This window comes from Mauremys mutica, chromosome 25 (genome assembly GCF_020497125.1).
Source record: "Mauremys mutica isolate MM-2020 ecotype Southern chromosome 25, ASM2049712v1, whole genome shotgun sequence".
In the NCBI taxonomy this organism is placed as follows: domain Eukaryota; kingdom Metazoa; phylum Chordata; order Testudines; family Geoemydidae; genus Mauremys; species Mauremys mutica.
The window spans coordinates 16010232-16016963 of NC_059096.1; positions in this window are offsets into that span (position 1 = coordinate 16010232).

Sequence of the window (6732 nt, forward strand, 5' to 3'; positions counted from 1 at the left end):
ACCCCCATGTGTCTGTTCACCGCTGTGTCCACTAGGAGGCAGCAGAAATACTCTGTCACCAGCACTGGCTCATTGCCCTAAACTCGGTATATTCCCCTGCACCCCGGATGCTCCAACTTCTGATGCCAGAGATTGTGGGTTCAGGTGGCGAGGGGACTGGAAATTGCTGGCCACGCCTCTGGCTATGAACCTGGCCAGGCCTTTGGGGCTCCCAAGGGCAGTACAGGGCTCTCCGAGCCTTTACAGGTGGAATGGGAAGAGGAAGGGTTGCAAACAGCTGCTGCCCACTGGGAAGTCGCTGGCAGGACCTGGTGGCTGCAGCCCCCACTGCTATTGCTGGGCGGGAGTGGCCTCGCGGTGCTCGGCGCTGCATATACCCAGCAGCCCCTCTGTCACTGCTGCTCAGCGCTCCCTCAGCCTGGCCTCCTTGCTCGCTGTTGGCTTTGTCACAGAGACAACAGGGGACGGGCAGTACAGCGCCAGCCTGCCAGCTAGGCAGGGGTGCTCAGGGTCCTGCGGCGAGCCACCCGAGGGAAGCCTAGGGGTGCCCGCAGCCGGGTGCTCAGAGTGCAGAGTGAACAGCGGCCCGGGACGGGGGGAACTGTGCTGCCAGAGGGATGTTCCTGCGAAACACAGACTCAGGGGACTTGCAGGGGAAGAGGAGAGGGATGGCGGTGTCATTGCCAGTGCCTGCACCCTGCTTTCCTGAAGCTGAGGTGCAGGGCAGGTGTCGTGGGGATCCCACAGTGTGAGGAGGGCCCCCACCCAGAGATGTTGCAGGAGGGGTGATAGATTACAAGGGCGATGACAGTGAATGTACTGATGAGGGAAGGTTCTCTGCCCCGTTAATTGAGCTGCTCAGGGAGAGCAGGGAAGAGTCCCCCACCCCTACCCTCCGGAGAGCATTGAGTTTCGGGAAGGTTTCAATCCAACCCCAAAGCAGGAAATGCAGGCCCGGTTAAAGCACCACAACCAGGTATTTTCCAACCGGCCAGGTTTAACTGACAAGACTGTACACTCCACTGCAACCCCAGGGCCCCGCCCTGCTCCTAGCAGAGCGTACCGGGCTAAAGGGGAAATGCAGAAACAAATCCAGGAGCAGGTGGAAACCTGCTTGAAATGAAAGTAACTAATAAATCAAACAGCCCCCGGGCATCCCCAGTTGTAAGGGACAAAACCATGAGCTTTTGTGTGGATTACAGGAAGCTAAATGCTTTTGCAGCCTGACCCATACCCCACGCCCCCAGTAGAGGACTCACTGGGTCTATTGGGGGGTTCAAAATTCATAAGCGCACTGGATTTGACTCGTGGGTACTGGCAAATTCCCTTAGATGCTGAGGCCCAGGAAAACTCTGCTTTTCTATTGGAATCTGGACTGTATGAGTTAAGGTTCTGCCTTTGGATGAATATATTCGGGGGCTTGTCCGGGAGTTGCTGCAGTGGTTACACACATGTGCCAGAGCCCCTATAGGTGCATGGGCTATTTTCAGTGGCTCCCGGCATGACCACGTGACCCACATGGGAACTGTGCTACAAAGGCTGAGAGAAGCCAGCCTCACTGGCAAGGTCTCCGAGTGCAAGCCGGGGGCTGCGGAGGTGTCCGGCCTAGGACCCAGGGTGGGCAGCGCATTGGGTTTATTCAGAACCTGGTTTGGGCAGCTCTGCTGACAGCAAACCCTCTGTGCTTTGCACTGACGCTGCTAACGCTAGTACTGCTGCAGGATGGGGTTGAGGTGAGAGGCGTCCCATTACTACGGAGCTAGGTCAAGGGTAATTACCCGAACTAGGCTGTCATGGAGGCAGAGAGCTGGGCCACTGTCTGGGCTGTTACGCAACTTCAACCTTCTTTGTGTAAGAAACAATTCACCCCTTTGACATGGCTGCCGCGAGCCGGGGAACCGAGTCCAGATTTCTTCGTTGGCATGTAGCCCTCCATGGATTTGACATGGAAGTAATTCATATCAAGGGCAAGGAGAATGCAGTGGCTGCTGCCTTATCGAGAATGGTGGAGAATGAGGTTTGTTCAGGAGCGGCCATGACACCCCTTCATACACAGGGCCGGCTCCAGGGTTTTTGCCGCCCCAAGTGGCGAGAAAAAAAAGCCGCGATCGGCGGCAGCTCCACCGCGCCGCTTTCTTCTTCGGCGGCAATTAGACGGCAGGTCCTTCCCTCCGAGAGGGACCGAGCGACCCACCGCTGAATTGCCGCCGAAGAGCCTGACATGCTGCCCCAAGCACCTGCTTGCTGGGCTGGTGCCTGGAGCCAGCCCTGACCATTTGGTCTAGTTTTCAAAGTGGGGGGGTTGAAACCCTCAGCGGGTCGTGAGGTTATTACATGGGGGGTCGTGAGCTGTCAGCCTCCACCCCAAACCCCGCTTTGCAGCCAGCATTTATAATGGTGTTAAATACATTAAAGTGTTTTTAATGTATATGGGGGGAGTCGCCCTCAGGGACGTGCTGCGGGAAAGGGGTCACCAGGACAGAAGTTTGAGAACCACTGACCTAGAGGAGCACATGTACCCAGAGGTGAATTAAGATTTATTGGGGCTCTGGGCACAAAGAACATTTGGGCCCCCCACACCTGGGGGGGCCATACCCCTCCCCCCATTTTTAACATGGGCGTAGGAGCCTTGGGCAGGTGGCAGGGGCTGCGCTTCGCTGTGGGGGAGCTGATAAGGTGGGCAGGGCCTGGGTCCCTGCGCTTCCTGGCTTCCAGCCCTGGGCTGCTCAGTGTCTCTCACGGCTTCCCTCTGCTGAGTGGAACTCACCAGTGCAGGGCAGCGCCCAGTGACCGCTTGCATCTCTCGTCTCTGTGTCTGTCGGTCTGTGTGTGTGTCATGGCTGGCTGTGTCTCTGGGTCCGTCTGTCTGTGTGTCGTGGCTGGCTATGTCTGTGGGTCTGTCTGTCTGTCTGTGTGTCGTGGCTGGTTATGTCTCTGGGTCTGTCTGTCTGTCTGTGTGTCGTGGCTGGCTGTGTCTGTGGGTCTGTCGGTCTGTGTGTGTGTCATGGCTGGGGCTGTGTCTCTGGGACTGTCTGTCTATGTGTGCCGTGGCTGGCTGTGTCTCTGGGTCTGTCTGTCTGTCTGTGTGTCGTGGCTAGCTGTGTCTCTGGGTCTGTGTGTGTGTGTGTTGTGGATGGCTATGTCTCTGGGACATGATGAGGTTCAACAAGGACAAGTGCAGAGTCCTGCACTTAGGACGGAAGAATCCCATGCACTGCTACAGACTAGGGACCGAATGGCTGGGCAGCAGTTCTGCAGAAAAGCACCTAGGGGTTATGGTGGACGAAAAGCTGAATATGAGTCAACAGTGTGCCCTTGTTGCCAAGAAGGCTAATGGCATTTTGGGTTGTATAAGTAGGGGCATTTCCAGCAGATCAAGGGATGTGATCATTCCCCTCTACTCAGCACTGGTGAGGCCTCATTTGGAGTACTGTGTCCAGTTTTGGGCCCCACACTACAAGAAGGATGTGGATAAATTGGAGAGAGTCCAGCGGAGAGCAACAAAAATGATTAGGGGGCTGGAACACGTGACTTATGAGGAGAGGCTGAGGGAACTGGGATTGTTTAGTCTGCAGAAGAGAAGAATGTCTCTGGGTCTGTCTGTCTGTCTGTGTGTCACGGCTGGCTATGTCTCTGGGTCTGTCTGTGTGTGTCGTGGCTGGCTATGTCTCAGGGTCTGTCTGTCTGTCTGTGTGTCGTGGCTGGCTATGTCTCTGGGTCTGTCTGTGTGTGTCATGGCTGGCTATGTCTCAGGGTCTGTCTGTCTGTCTGTGAGTCGTGGCTGGCTATGTCTCTGGGTCTGTCTGTGTGTGTCGTGGCTAGCTACGTCTCTGGGTTTTTCTGTCTGTGTGTGTGTCGTCGCTGGCTATGTCTCTGGGTCTGTCTGTCTGTGTGTCGTGGCTGGCTATGTCTCTGGGTCTGTCTGTCTGTCTGTGTGTCGTGGCTGGCTATGTCTCTAGGTCTGTCTGTCTGTCTGTGTGTCGTGGCTGGTTATGTCTCTGGGTCTGTCTGTCTGTCTGTGTGTCGTGGCTGGCTATGTCTCTGGGTCTGTCTGTGTGTCGTGGCTGGCTATGTCTCTGGGTCTGTCTGTCTGTGTGTCGTGGCTGGCTATGTCTCTGGGTCTGTCTGTGTGTGTCGTGGCTAATTACGTCTCTGGGTTTTTCTGTCTGTGTGTGTGTCGTGGCTGGCTATGTCTCTGGATCTGTCTGTCTGTCTGTGTGTCGTGGCTGGTTATGTCTCTGGGTCTGTCTGTCTGTCTGTGTGTCATGGCTGGCTATGTCTCTGGGTCTGTCTGTGTGTCGTGGCTGGCTATGTCTCTGGGTCTGTCTGTCTGTCTGTGTGTCGTGGCTGGCTATGTCTCTGGGTCTGTCTGTGTGTGTCGTGGCTAACTACGTCTCTGGGTTTTTCTGTCTGTGTGTGTGTCGTCGCTGGCTATGTCTCTGGGTCTGTCTGTCTGTGTGTCGTGGCTGGCTATGTCTCTGGGTCTGTCTGTCTGTCTGTGTGTCGTGGCTGGCTATGTCTCTGGGTCTGTCTGTCTGTGTTTCGTGGCTGGCTATGTCTCTGTCTCTGTCTGTGTGTCGTGGCTGTCTATGTCTCTGGGTCTGTCTGTCTGTCTGTGTGTCATGGCTGGGGCTGTGTCTCTGGGACTGTCTGTCTATGTGTGCCGTGGCTGGCTGTGTCTCTGGGTCTGTCTGTGTGTCGTGGCTAGCTGTGTCTCTGGGTCTGTGTGTGTGTGTGTGTGTGTTGTGGATGGCTATGTCTCTGGGACATGATGAGGTTCAACAAGGACAAGGGCAGAGTCCTGCACTTAGGACGGAAGAATCCCATGCACTGCTACAGACTAGGGACCGAATGGCTGGGCAGCAGTTCTGCAGAAAAGCACCTAGGGGTTATGGTGGACGAAAAGCTGAATATGAGTCAACAGTGTGCCCTTGTTGCCAAGAAGGCTAATGGCATTTTGGGTTGTATAAGTAGGGGCATTTCCAGCAGATCAAGGGATGTGATCATTCCCCTCTACTCAGCACTGGTGAGGCCTCATTTGGAGTACTGTGTCCAGTTTTGGGCCCCACACTACAAGAAGGATGTGGATAAATTGGAGAGAGTCCAGCGGAGAGCAACAAAAATGATTAGGGGGCTGGAACACGTGACTTATGAGGAGAGGCTGAGGGAACTGGGATTGTTTAGTCTGCAGAAGAGAAGAATGAGGGGGGATTTGATAGCTGCTTTCAACTACCTGAAAGGGGGTTCCAAAGAGGATGGATCTAGACTGTTCTCAGTGGTAGAAGTTGACAGAACAAGGAGTAATGGTCTCAAGTTGCAGAGGGGGAGGTTTAGGTTGGACATTAGGAAAACCTTTTTCACTAGTAGGGTGGTGAAGCACTGGAATGGGTTACCTAGGGAGGTGGTGGAATCTCCTTCCTTAGAGGTTTTTAAGGTCAGGCTTGACAAAGCCCTGGCTGGGATGATTTAGTTGGGTTTGGTCCTGCTTTGAGCAGGGGGTTGGACTTGATGACCTCCTGAGGTCCCTTCCAACCCTGAGATTCTATGATTCTATGACTGTCTGTCTGTCTGTGTGTCACGGCTGGCTATGTCTCTGGGTCTGTCTGTGTGTGTCGTGGCTGGCTATGTCTCTGGGTCTGTCTGTGTGTGTCGTGGCTGGCTATGTCTCAGGGTCTGTCTGTCTGTCTGTGAGTCGTGGCTGGCTATGTCTCTGGGTCTGTCTGTGTGTGTCGTGGCTAGCTACGTCTCTGGGTTTTTCTGTCTGTGTGTGTGTCGTCGCTGGCTATGTCTCTGGGTCTGTCTGTCTGTCTGTGTGTCGTGGCTGGCTATGTCTCTAGGTCTGTCTGTCTGTCTGTCTGTGTGTCGTGGCTGGTTATGTCTCTGGGTCTGTCTGTCTGTCTGTGTGTCGTGGCTGGCTATGTCTCTGGGTCTGTCTGTGTGTCATGGCTGGCTATGTCTCTGGGTCTGTCTGTCTGTCTGTGTGTCGTGGCTGGCTATGTCTCTGGGTCTGTCTGTGTGTGTCGTGGCTAACTACGTCTCTGGGTTTTTCTGTCTGTGTGTGTGTCGTGGCTGGCTATGTCTCTGGGTCTGTCTGTCTGTCTGTGTGTCGTGGCTGGCTATGTCTCTGGGTCTGTCTGTCTGTCTGTGTGTCGTGGCTGGTTATGTCTCTGGGTCTGTCTGTCTGTCTGTGTGTCGTGGCTGGCTATGTCTCTGGGTCTGTCTGTGTGTCGTGGCTGGCTATGTCTCTGGGTCTGTCTGTCTGTCTGTGTGTCGTGGCTGGCTATGTCTCTGGGTCTGTCTGTGTGTGTCGTGGCTAACTACGTCTCTGGGTTTTTCTGTCTGTGTGTGTGTCGTCGCTGGCTATGTCTCTGGGTCTGTCTGTCTGTGTGTCGTGGCTGGCTATGTCTCTGGGTCTGTCTGTCTGTCTGTGTGTCGTGGCTGGCTATGTCTCTAGGTCTGTCTGTCTGTCTGTGTGTCGTGGCTGGTTATGTCTCTGGGTCTGTCTGTCTGTGTTTCGTGGCTGGCTATGTCTCTGTCTCTGTCTGTGTGTCGTGGCTGGCTATGTCTCTGGGTCTGTCTGTCTGTCTGTGTGTCATGGCTAGCTGTGTCTCTGGGTCGGTCTGTCTGTCTGTGTGTCGTGGCTGGCTGTGTCTCTGGGACTGTCTGTGTGTCTCTCTCGGCGTCTGTCAGGTTTTGTCTCCACAGACTCAGTGATTTCAATGAGCATTTTCT